We start from the raw sequence: 13,738 nt of genomic DNA, 5'->3' as shown, positions 1-13,738 counted from the left end.
GAAAGCCAAGATGGATCAACTTGAGTTAGACGCGGTTACTCCATTGTATGAAGGATGCAGGCCCGAGGATACCCGCTTGAAAGTAACGCTCATGGCTCTGGAGATGAAGGTAAAACACAAAATGACCGACGCATGCTTCGACGAGAACATGTCATTCTGGCACGAACGTCTTCCCAAGGGGAACAAGTGCCCGATCAGTTTGGAGGAGGCGAAGAAAATCGTGTGTCCTCTGGATTTACCGCACGTGAAATACCATGTGTGCATGAACAATTGCATCATTTATCGGGACGAGCACGCGGAGTCTACCATATGTCCGGTGTGCGGTGTCACTCGATACAAGAAGAGGAAGAAAGCTCCTCGAAAAGTGGTGTGGTACTTTCCGATCACTCCTCATCTGCAGCGGTATTTCGCGGATCCTAAGGTAGCAAAGCTCCTGCGTTGGCACGCGGATGGGGAGGAGAAGAAGCGAGAAGATGACGCAAATGATCCGGAGATAGATAAAAAAGACAAGATGCTGAGTCACCCTAAGGATGCGAGCCAGTGGCAAGCGTTGAACTTCGAACAGCTTTTTAAATGCTACTGTCTTATAAAAAAACATTACTGTTATTATTTAAACAAGTTTGAACATATTTAAACACAAATAAGTATCAAACAGCTTTTTAAATGCTAAAAAAAATTTGTGGAGCACTCCTGGTCTGCAGCGGTATTTCGCGGATCCTAAGGTAGCAAAGCTCCTGCGTTGGCACGCGGATAGGGAGGAGAAGAAGCGAGAAGATGACGCAAATGATCCGGAGATAGATAAAAAAGACAAGATGCTGAGTCACCCTAAGGATGCGAGCCAGTGGCAAGCGTTGAACTTCGAACAGCTTTTTAAATGCTACTGTCTTATAAAAAATATTACTGTTATTATTTAAACAAGTTTGAACATATTTAAACACAAATAAGTATCAAACAGCTTTTTAAATGCTAAAAAAAAATTGTGGAGCCTGGGAGTCGAACCCAGGACCTCCTGGTGTGAGAACTGGCTGCTGACCAGTCGAGCTAGTAGAGGGGACTTGACGTGGATCAGTTCTGGTGGTACATAACCTGTTGGATCGAGTTGAAATAAAAAAAAATACTAATGGCGCACCACGGTGAGGTGCGCCATTAGTATGGACATGCTAATGGCGCACCACGGTGAGGTGCGCCATTAGTATTGTGCCCGTTCCCCCCTTCCCTCTCCCCCTTCGCCCGATCCCCCCTTCCCTCTCCCCCTTTCCTCTCCCCCTCGCCAGTTCCCTCTCCCTCTCGATCCACCGCCGCCGCCGCCGCCGCCCTGACCCACTGCTCGCCCTCGCCCTCGCCCTCTCCCTCCCTCGCCCTCTTCTCGCCTTCCCTCTCCCTCGCCCTCTCCCTCGCCCTAGATCCCCTTCCCCTCTCCTCTCCTGACGCCGCTGCCCCGCCGCCTCGACGCTGCCCCGCGGCCCCGACGCCGCCTCGACGCCGCCCCGCCGCCCCGACGCCGCCCCGACGCTGCCTCGACCCCGCCCCGACGCCGCTGCCCCGCCACCTCGAAGCTGCCCCGCCGCCTCGACGCGACCCCGCCGCCCGGATGCCGCCCCGTCCACCTCCCGGACGCCGCCCGGACGACGCTGCCCCGCCGCCCCGACGCCGCTGCCCCGCCACCTCCGACCGCCTCCTCCACCCCGGCCCGCTCCTCCAAGGTAAGCTACCCTGGTTAATTCTGTAAAGAAGAGGATGCTACTATAACTGTATCGAAAGAGGATCCTAGTTAATTCTGGAATAATGTGGCTGCACCTTCAGTCCTCTGCTTGTGGTGTTGTATTGAAATCAGTAGTCCAAACCTGGAGATGCATTTGATTCCAACTTGTAGCTAAGGCTGTGAGTATAATGTGGTTGTTTCATGGAACAACTAGCTTCTACTGTAGCTAGTACTGAAGATTGTGCATATGCACCTAGGAGCCAAAGGCAATTACCGCATATGAGGTAGTAGGTAGGGAGGGAGAGTCCTCTGAATTCCTGGCAACTTGCTCTGCATTTTTTGCTCGATCGATCAATCGATCGATGTTTTAGTCTCTGGATGTAATTAATGCTCGAGTATGTATTGCCTTGTTTGAATCCCAGTTTGTAACTTTGAACTGTGGTGGTTTTTTGTTTGTATTTAGTGTAACAGACGATGCTATCATGATCACTTGTTTAAGCATATATTCTTTCTAACTTGGTGAATGCAGTTTAGCTGCTCTGTTGGCCTTCCATGATCAATTCCTAGTCGTCAGTACTGATGCAACACAAACCTGAGAGGCTGAGGAAGTTGATCTTGGCCACAGTACGCTGTTTGCCGTCCTGGTCAGAGGTAGATATGTGAATGATGAGGCCTTGGTGCCCTCTGGCCGGTAGCTGGGTGGAAGAAGCTTTAGCGGGTTGCGGCTGGGTAGAAAAGGGTTTAGTGGGTTGCTGCTGGGTAGAAGAAGCTTTGGTGGGCTGCTGCTTGTCTTGGTTCTCATCGAAACAACCCAGCTGCGCGAAATCCTTGATCGACTTGACATGAACCTGCAAAGGAAAGACAATATTAATAAATCACAACTCTACTAGATTGTTAAGTTGGGTGGGATGTAAAAGCAAATCTTCTTCTAAGTGCAATATACTTAGTGCTGCTATATGAGTGTATAAATATTTGTTGCTATATAAATGTGAACAAAATTCGTGCTTGTATATGATATTCTGCCATGAAGAAAGAATAGATAGTGTGGGTCTGACCTTGTTTAATTTCTGCAATTCTTGTATATGATATTCTTTGGTGTGTATTGCATTCTCATCGTGGTTTTGATCACAGAACAAGAAGGGAAAGGGCGACTGAAGTACCTACTGCAGCAGACAGAAGTATTTGCCCACTTTGCAGAAGGAAGCCAGGCTAAAGAGAAGAAGCCACGTGGAAGGTGATTCTTGGTTATGTTTTTTAAAAGCAATCCTTGGTTATGTTTGCTGTGTGCACCGATCTAATTTGAAACATCAATGAAAATTGAAAAAAAATTACTCTCATAGCACTACTTCTATTTGCATTTCCCAAACATATGGTTCTGTCCATCCTCATTTCCTGTCTTCCCTAATAACCATCATTAAGTTATAGGTTTGCTGTGTGCCTGTGCTATTCCCTGTCAGTAATTGATTTCAGAAACTGGCAAGCTTTGATAATGTAAGAGTTACTTACTTGCTAATTAGCCAAGCAGGCATGTATTATAATGGTGGAATTTCAGCCATGATACACATAACGGTGAGTACAGATGATAATATCATTTATGAGTTAGTCAACACAAGACAGTGCCACATACTCTAATTACCTGGAACTTGCACTATAAAAATAGAACCTTAATCAGCATGATCCTCTGACCTGTAATTTCTACTTTTATGCCTCTGTTACTCCAGTCAAAGATGTGAACCAACATCTTTCATTGTTATGCATATCAAACACCAAGGGTTATTTTCACTTAAAGTTTTAGAATGGGTGCATTACAATTCAGTCTGATATCTAATAAGACACTTTGGGCTGATATAATTATGGAACAGAACCAGCCATGATAAATAAAAGGTGATGTTGTCTATGCATTACCAAAAATGTATCTTTGTGAACAAATAAATTGGTACCAACAGCAATGCCATCTTACTGTAGAATTAGAATACATGGACATGATCAGCTCAGCTCCCAAACTGCCATTCATCACATCAATTTCCCCTTATGTAACTCCAGTCAAAATTTTATGTTGGTCTACCTAGTAGATGCCCATGGTTTGATTTTATGTTTGTTCCTATCAATACAAATGCTGAGCTATGTTCCATTTTTACTGTTCTTTGTGATAGTTTTTGCAACTTTACTTCCCATCTTAAGGCAAGCCCCATTTTTACTGTTCTTTGTTAGCAGAGCTGCTTGTTTCTAAGAACTTTGATACTATTTGGATCAAAGTTAAATGAGCACATAGATGACAAAAAAAAGTTCAGATTGTAAAATGTTCATTTTGCTGCTAGTGCCCATTTTGAGTAATTGCTTAGAGGGATGATCCTGTGTGAGCTGGTGGAGTGATTTGTTTTCTACATAAAGCTCTTTAGTCAGGCTGGTTTTTGTGAAATACACATGAAGCTTCACCAGCTCCTGTGGGTGTGGGATCCATGTGACATGTGACATTGCATCCATGTCCACCTGGGATAATGATTTTGCAGGTACCCCGAGAGGCCCTTGAGTTTGCCGGAATGTCGATTAACTTCCGTTCCGGCAAATTTGGGTACTCCATATGTCCTATTTTCAGTAAAGGTCATGCTGAAATTTTCCGTGAATTTTAGCATGACTTTGCTAAAAATAGGACATATGGGTTACTTGTGACTAATGCATGGGCCGGGGTATCTTAGTAGTTAATTAAGTAGGATCAAGTGCCCCGGCGTACTTGTGACTAATGCATGGCTTTTAGGGTGCCTCGGCGTCGAAAAACCCTCAATGATAAAAGCTTAGATTTTAGGATGCCTCGGTGTCGACAAACCCTAAATGATGAGACCATGATCTTGTTCCTTGACAATAACCAACTTTTTGACCAAACTTTGTTTCTATTTAGAGAGAAACATGGCCCACAATGATGAGGCCGGGGATTCGGGCGGCAAGGCATTCTGGGAGCTGTCCCAGGAGATGGAGGAACAACCTCACTTGTATGACGCCGCCGCCTTCCCCACCGATCCTGAGACCACGGATGGTGCCGCCAAGGATGACCACACTGATGCCACCACTGATGGTGCCGCCGAGGATGCCACCACTGATGATGGCGGCGCACGCACAGATGGCAGCCAACCGAAGAGGCAACGGAAGGACCGGCGCCCGATCGTGCTCCGCACCCTCAAGGAGGAAGTTACTGAAGTGGACTCCAACGGGAATCCAACGGCGCCCGAACGAATAGTCAAGGGGTACTCGCTTCAGCTCGGGTGCATTGTCCGGAGCACCGTCTCGATCAACACCGAGAACCTGAGGCATCCTGACCGAGGGAATTTGCGCAACCTCCTCTTCACGAAGCTGCACGAACGATACAAGTTCCCTGCTGAATTTGAAAACACAAGCCTCAAAGGGAATAAAGTGAACAATGCTGCCCTCACGAAGATGAGCAAGGCCCTGTCTACTTGGAAAAGCAATGTGAAGAGAATGATCGAGAAAGGTGAGAGTTATCAGAAGATCAAGGAGAAAAATCCTTCGATCACCGAAGATGACTACAACGACTTCAAGATCAATTGCTCGAGCACCGCAAGCTCCCAATCAAGTGAGTGGGGGAAACAAATGCGGGAGCTGAACATAGGGGAACACACACTCGGTCCCGGCGGTTACAGAGTGGCGGAGCCTATATGGGACAAGGAGGAGGCGGACCGTGCCGAGCAAGGCCTACCGCCCCTCTTCGATAAATACGGTGACAAGCAGACCAGGAACTTTGTCAGGGCCCGGTACAAGAAGGACCCGAAAACAAAGGAGCTTACCACGGATCCGAAGACCAGGCAGCTTGAGCTTGTTCTGGTAAGGAATACACCCCCGCGTAATTAGCTCCATATGGTTGCATTCTAATTAATGGAGCCAAATTTCTAAATGGTTCACATTCCTTCCGCAGGCGACTGAAAGCAGTAGCGCGGGGTCGACTAAGAGCAACCCTTGGGACACCACTCTAAATAGGGGGTTGAATGTAATGAAGAACAAGGATAAGCTCAGTAAGCCGACGTCAGCTGGTCGTGTGGCCGGCAAAGGCTTGTCGACAAAATGGGGGTCATACTATACCGCTGGTGTGCGGAAGGAGAAAAAGACCAGCTCGGAAAGCCAGGCGCGAGAGGTTCAAGAACTCAAGGCACAGGTCGTGCGGATTCCAGAGATTGTCCAAGAGCAAGTGGAACAACGACTCGGAGCGACGATCACCGCCCTTGTGCCTACCTTGATCTCGGGGTTGAGTGCGTGGATTGCGGGCGGCCAACAGGGGCCGCCCCCGATTCCTAGCTTCACGGCCAGCAACTCGCATAATGCGATGGCGGGGCCATTGGTGCCTCCGGCGGAGGCGACATTGGTGTCTCCGACGCCGGCACGGGAGCTTAATGCACCCGGGTGTACGCCGGCCGGCACCTCTGCAGCAAGCGGCACCTCCGTCAACTGCACGCCCGCCGTTGGCGGTGCGTCGACATTAGCCGAGCTCGACGCCATCATCACGGTAACTAATTAAGCCTCTCTCGGCCGAGGACTTCATCTCCTTGCCTTTGACTGGGCATCCCTGACGCCCTACATGTTTTCGCAGGGCGCCGCCGACGTTCCGTGCACTCTCCTCCACTTCGTGAACAACGAGTTGGTCGATGTCGCCAAGGGCAAAATCGTTCAACCGGGCAACCCCTTGTTCCACGGTACCCAGATGCCACCCAACTTGTTTAGGGTTCAACTGGTTCGGGTGCTGCCAGGCTGCGACGACTTGTTACCTCCGATTCGACCCGTCGGGGCCGACGATGAAGACGTGATGACCCTCAGCGCCTGCCTGAGCTGGCCCCTGCTTTGGCCGAAGAGCCAGATTTGTTTGGGGGCGGGGGACACCACCCCAAAGACAACACCGCCAGTCGTGCCGGCGCCAAGTCGGCCCCATGGCAAGACCGCCGTAACGGTGCCGGACATCCCTATGCCACTGGATCCAAACATGCATATGGCACAGGATCAGAACGACGATGACGACGACGATGATACATTTGGCAACGTCGATCAGTACTTTGCCAAACATGGGTACGATGGCGACTTCATGGGGCCTCCTTCTCAAGAACCAAACCCAACAAAAGACGTGTGCGATCTAGCTGGTACCGCGGAGAAGCCAAGTTGCAACAGGCGCCGTCTGACGTTCAGCTCTCAGGAGACGCCTCCAGCTGCCGACTTCACCGAGCCTCAGATAGGCGAGGTGCGAAATATTATCAGCCCCAACACACTCAAGAAGGCGGTCTGTGAGCAGAACTCGGTCCCATTACAGGATAAGAAGAAGGCACGCAAAAGAAAGACTAAGAAGGGTGCGAGCCAGCCGGCACCGAGTACGATCCGTGCTCAGGACGGGCCACCTTCACCGCAGGATATCTCGAGGAGGGTGCATGTGGCGGGTAGGGCGATGCTACCGACAAATATGCTCAATGCTGCAACCGGTGCTATGCGGAGTCTGCATGACAGTGTTCTTTCTTTGGAGAAGCGGCGTCTCAGGGAGAAGGATGTGGCATACCCAGTTTTCGCCGCCAAGGTGCCAGAGGGCAAGGGCTTTGTGGATAACTCCATCGGGCGTACGATCGTCCTGCGTTTTGATGACATCCACGCTATGTTGAACCTTCATCCGCTGCACTAGACCTTCGTTCGGCTATTTTCGCTGAGTATGGAGATGCGGATCATTCGCGACAAGACCCCGGACATCGTGATAGTCAACCCCTTCTACATGCGTGCCAAGATCTTGGGCAGCGCTGGGGACCGGCAAGTCGCGAGTTCTTACCTCGAAGGCGTCATTCTGGCAAACCAAGATAAGGATAACTTCCTCGTGCCTTACTTTCCCGAGTAAGTCCTCCCCTCAACCGGCCCGTAACATATGAATTCTTACATTTCGATCGTTTTTCTTTCAATATTCCGTGTTTTCTGCAGTGACACACGTTGCACGCTCATCCTCCTAAGCCCCAAATATTCCATGGCCACGTATTTCGACCCGGACCGTCAGTCGAACGTAGACTACACAAATGTCAAGAAGGTTCTTGATGATGTTCTCCCTGGCTACGCCAAATCTGGAGGCACCTTCACCAGGCCTATTCGTAAGTACGGCAAGCACGTGTTCTCCCACAATAAGATGTTCTGCTGCGTCAAGCAGCCGCCTGGCGGTCAGAAGGGTGCCTACTACGCCATCCATCACATGCGGGTGATCATACGGGACCATCATCAACTTCTGCTACCGAGTAAACTCAAAGATTGGGCCGCGAGCGTGTCGGCAATCCAGGACGCGGACCTCCGACAAGAATTCTTTCGCATCCAGTCGGAGTTTGCGGAAATCATCCATCAAGATGTCCTTCGTACCTCGGGGTAGTTCTACCTCAGAAATCAACCGTCCAACAGTGACATCGACACAATGCTACAAATGCAGGCTGACAACGACCGTTATTTCATGACTCCCACGATAGACGGCGGTTTCATCCACGCTCCGGTCCTTTGAGTCGAGTCAAAAGCAGTGATGCTGTGTCTAGTTCTGAAACATCAATTGGCTCATGTTGTAATTAAACTTTAATGAACTTTTAGTATGTCTCTTTGGTTTCGAGAGTCGTTCAACTTAGATGTAATCGATGCTATTAATGTCTTGCTTTTCTCTTCCGATCGTTCTGTTGCATAATTATATATTGCTTATGTATTGTCTGTGAATTGGTACTAACATTTCGTTTGGCTAGTGCATAGCGATGCTGACGTATGTCGTGTACAAGGGTAAGGTTCCCGGAGTCTACGATGACTGGGAGGAGTGTCGGAGACAGGTTCACCGATTCAGCGGTAACAGTTACAAAGGGTACACCACTAGGGCCGAGGCCGAATCTAGATACGCCCGCTATCTAGCGGGAGAGGGGAGGGAGCGTTGGAGGAACCGAATGAAGACGAGTTTCATCGTGATGATGCTCATCGTGATGACCGCAGCTCTCTTCTATGTGATGGTAGTTTAGATGATCGATATCAACTTGTAATGTGAAGACAAACTCGCTACTCGCGGTCTCGAGACTTGTAATATAATGTTCTATCTTTGTTCGGTCTTTTCAATTCAGAGACTAATATGATGAATTGTATTCGGAGACTAATATGATGAATTGTATTCACAGACTAATCTTCTATTGTATTCGATGAATCTGTTGTTGATGTGTGCTGTCTATATTTTGTCAAATTATACATTTTGTAACCTGTGCAAAAAACAGAAAATAAAAAAATAAAAAAAAACCTAATATTCATACTAATGGCGCATCACATGACAGTGCGCCATTAGTACGACAAAGCATACTAATGGCGCATCACTGGTAAGTGCGCCATTAATATGCCATGGTTACTAATGGCGCATCAAGTCGTGGTGCGCCATTAGTATGCCAAAGAACCTGGATATACATGGCCCCTAGGAGGCATACTAATGGCGCACCCTGGCCTATACTAATGGCGCACCGAGGGTGCGCCATTAGTATACCAGATACTAATGGCGCCCCAGGTCGTGCGCCATTAGTAAAAATTACTAATGGCGTGCTGTTAATGGCGCACCACAGATGCGCCATTAAAGGCCATACTAGGTGCGCCATTAGTAGGGGTTTTTCTAGTAGTGTAAATAAGGTACAGCAAGCTGGCCCAATCCTTTTGGTAGCAAAGGACAAGTCTGGACAAACACTTATATGAAGTAAAGTGCTCCCGAGGACACATGGGAATTATCGTCAAGCTAGTTTTTATCACGATCATATGATTCGCCTTCGGTAATTTGATAATTTGATATGTGCGTGGACCGGTGCTTGGGTACTGTCCTTACTTGGAGAAGCATCCCACTTATGATTAACTCCTATTGCAAGCATCCGCAACTACAACAAAACTATTAAGGTAAATCTAACCATAGCATGAAACATATGGACCCAAATCAGCCCCTTATGAAGCAACGCATAAACTAGGGTTTAAGCTTCTGTCACTCTAGCAACCCATCATCTACTTATTACTTCCCAATGCCTCCCTCTAGGCCCAAACAATGGTGAAGTGTCATGTAGTCGACGTTCACATGACACCACTAGAGGGATGACAACATACATCTCATCAAAATATCGAACGAATACCAAATTCACATGACTACTAATAGCAAGACTTCTCCCATGTCCTCAGGAACAAACGTAACTACTCACAAAGCATATTCATGTTCATAATCAGAGGGGTATTAATATGCATAATGGATCTGAACATATGATCTTCCACCAAGTAAACCAACTAGCAACTACAAGGAGTAATCAATACTACTAGCAACCCACAGGTACCATTCTGAGGTTTGGATACAAAGATTGGATACAAGAGATGAACTAGGGTTTGAGATGAGATGGTGTTGGTGAAGATGTTGATGGAGATTGACCCCCTCCCGATGAGAAGATCGTTGGTGATGACGATGGTGATGATTTCCCGCTCCCGGAGGGAAGTTTCCCCAGCAGAACAGCTCCGCCAGAGCCCTAGATTGGTTCCACCAAGGTTCCGCCTCGTGGCGGTGGAGTCTCGTCCCGAAAACTTGCTTATGATTTTTTCCTCAATGAAAGACTCCATATAGCAGAAGATGGGCATCGGAGGGCCACCAGGGGGCCCACGAGGCAGGGGGCGCGCCCAGGGGGTAGGGCGCGCCCCCGCCCTCGTGGCCAGGGTGTGGCCCCCCTCTGGTATTTCTTGCGCTCAGTATTTTTTATATATTCTGAAAAGTGCTCCCGTGGAGTTTCAGGACTTTTGGAGATGTGCAGAATCTTTACCTAATAATAAAGAAAATTGGGTTTCTTTCGTCCGTCATGGTATTTTTTAGAAAAGTCCCTCTATTTCAGAGAATTCAACCCGCAGTTCTGTTTTAAGTTAAAACGAATCGTTATTTTCGTATTTTACATAAAAGTCCCTATCTTTTCTTGAGATCAACCTGTCGTCCGGATTTAAGTCACACTCGAACCGTTATTTTACATTTGTCGAAAAAACCTGATGTTTTAGGTAATTCATCCGCGGATCATATTTAAGTCAAACAAATGCTTTTTAAAATCATCCATATCTTTTAAACCGTAACTCCGATTTGAACATGTTATATATGAAATTTGATTAGAAAAATATGTACAATATGAATATGAGATTATTTTTACCTGTTAATTATTTTTAAATATTATTTTGGAATATATTTGGGTCAAACTAAATGATTTTCTAAATTATATGTATCTTTTAAACCATAACTTCGATTTTAACATATTATATATGAAATTTTATTAGAAAAATGTGTGGAATCTAAATATGATGTTAATTTTACCTATTAAATATTTTTAAAATACTGTTATGGAAGCAAACTTCTAATTTATAGCGCAAGATTCATTTTTTCATACCGGCGGCGATCCGGATTGCAAATAAACACCCCACTATAACCATATACGAAAAAGAAAACATCGATAACTACACATGCATACCTCTGAAAAATGTCGCAGAGGAAAACAACAGATTTCTCATCGCGAGAGTGAGAGAAAGAGAGAGAGAGAGAGAGAGAGAGAGAGAGAGAGAGAGAGAGAGATGCCTTAGGATTAACCATATTCAACACACATTTTTTTGTTGTTTTGTGTGAACACCGAGGCCATCGCCGGCTAGAGTGAGAAGGAGGATAAGCGGCAACACAAATATGATGCCTCGCAAAAATAAAGGAGATGGACCTATTGTGGTCTTGAGTGATGGTTATTGAGTTACGAGCGTGTGTTATGTTTTCTCTCCCGTTGCAACGCATGGGCTCTTTTGTTATAGGTCTCTAATATTTGCTCCTTTTCCAACCCAGAATCCCAGCTGCTAACATTCTCCCTCTTCATGCAAACCTTATAAAATAAGAAAGGATAGGCATAAGTATTGTGACATAATGTGTAATAACAGCCCATAATGCAATAAATATCGATATAAAAGCATGATGCAAAATGGACATATCAGACTCCTCCCCTCCTTAGCGCACCTCCAAGGGCCAGCCGACCTCCCCCCTTGCTCCTTTATATACGGGGGCAGGGGGCACCCTAGAACACACAAGTTGATCATTGATCCCTTAGCCTTGTGCAGTGCCCCCCTCCACCATAATCCACCTCGGTCATATCATCGTAGTGCTTAGGCGAAGCCCTGCGGCGGTAGCTTCATCATCACCGTCATCACGCCGTCGTGCTGACGAAGTTCTCCCTCGACACTCAGCTGGATCGAGAGTTCGAGGGACGTCACCGAGCCGAACGTGTGCAGATCACGGAGGTGCCGTACTTTCGGTACTAGGATCGGTCGGATCATGAAGACGTACGACTACATCAACCGCATTGTCATAATGCTTCCGCTTACGGTCTATGAGGGTACGTGGAAAACACTCTTCCCCTCTCGTTGCTATGCATCACCATGATAGATCTTGCGTGTGCGTAGGAATTTTTTTGAAATTACTACGTTCCCCAACAGTGGCATCCGAGCCAGGTCTATGCGTAGATGTTATATGCACAAGTAGAACACAAAGAAGTTGTGGACGTAGGTATATACATATTGCTTGCCATCACTAGTTGATTCTTGATTCAGAGGCATTGTTGGATGAAGCGGCTCAGACCGACATTATGCGTACGCTTACGCGAGACTGGTTCTACCGACATGCTTCGCACACAGGTGGCTAGTGGGTGTCAGTTTCTCCAACTTTAGTTGAATCAGATTCAATGAACATGGTTCTTTCTGAAGATCAAAAATCAATCACTATACCGCATTGTGGTTTTTGATGCGTAGGCAAGAACGGTTCTTGCTCAGCCCGTAGCAGCCACTTAAAACTTGCAACAACAAAGTAGAGGATGCCTAACTTGTTTTTGCAGGGCATGTTGTGATGTGATATGATCAAGACGTGATTATATAAATTGTTGTATGAGATGATCATGTTTTGTTGAAGTTATCGGCAATTGGCAGGATCCTTATGGCACTAGTAGAAAATGGGTCAAATCTGAAGCACATTAGTGTCGGTTTGATTTTGAGCCGGCACTAATGTGTGCATTAGTGCCGGTTCCAATGGCTAGCCGGCCGCTCTCATTAGTACCGGTTCGTGGCGAACCTTTAGCACCGGTTCGTGCCACAAACCGGTACTAAAGTGAGTGGTGGCAGGATGTTGTCAGTCTGGGGCCCCTCCTGCACCTTTAGTACCAATTTGTGGCGTGAACCTGTGCTAAAGGTTCTCCTACATAAACCCTTCGTCCACCAGCTCGCTCTATTCTTCCCCTTTCCCCTCTCCTTTCTGATCTTCCCCTCTTTCTCTCAAGCTCATCACACATTTTGCCCAAAATTTGTCAAGATTTGAAGGGGCCCATCCATTCAAATGATCACAAAGGTTAGCAACTTTGTCCTTTCATCTCTCATTGCTAGATTAGCTTTTGCAATGCTTTATATAGTGATTGATTTGCGAGTTTAGTAATTTGGGAGGAATTATATATATGTGCTAGTATTTGATTTATATGCAATTTGAGGTCAAAAATAACACTTAGTTTGCATATGTAGGTGTGGTTTACTTAGTGCCTTCTAAATCTCCGTCGTAACTACCGTCGATCGCTTGCAACGTCCCGTCGCCGGCACCACCTTGTGGTGACCCTCTTGTTCATGAATGTTTTATATAAAAAATTGATGTTTGTGTGATTTGGATATATAGTTACTCATATAATTATCTTACCCGTACGTTGTTTCACTAGTGCAGAACCGGGCAATAGCACCAGTTCGTAAGGCCCTTTAGTCCCTGTTCGGTAACCGGCACTAAAGTGCGGGCACTAAAGGTCCCCCTCTTTAGTACCGGTTCAGCACGAACCGGTGCTAAAGGGTAACCACGTGGTACGAGCCAGCTCCGGGGGTAGGGAGCCCTTTAGTACCGGGTGGTGACACCAACCGTTATTAAAAGGTTGGAGGTTTTGGGTTTATGATTTCTTTTTCATTTAATTTTGTGTTTTCCATTTAATTCTTTTTCGTTTGCTAGTATTTTACGATGCT

This window comes from Triticum aestivum, chromosome 1A, assembly GCF_018294505.1.
Source record: "Triticum aestivum cultivar Chinese Spring chromosome 1A, IWGSC CS RefSeq v2.1, whole genome shotgun sequence".
In the NCBI taxonomy this organism is placed as follows: domain Eukaryota; kingdom Viridiplantae; phylum Streptophyta; class Magnoliopsida; order Poales; family Poaceae; genus Triticum; species Triticum aestivum.
The sequence above is the reverse complement of the archived record's forward strand: the minus strand, read 5'-3'. Positions refer to the sequence as shown.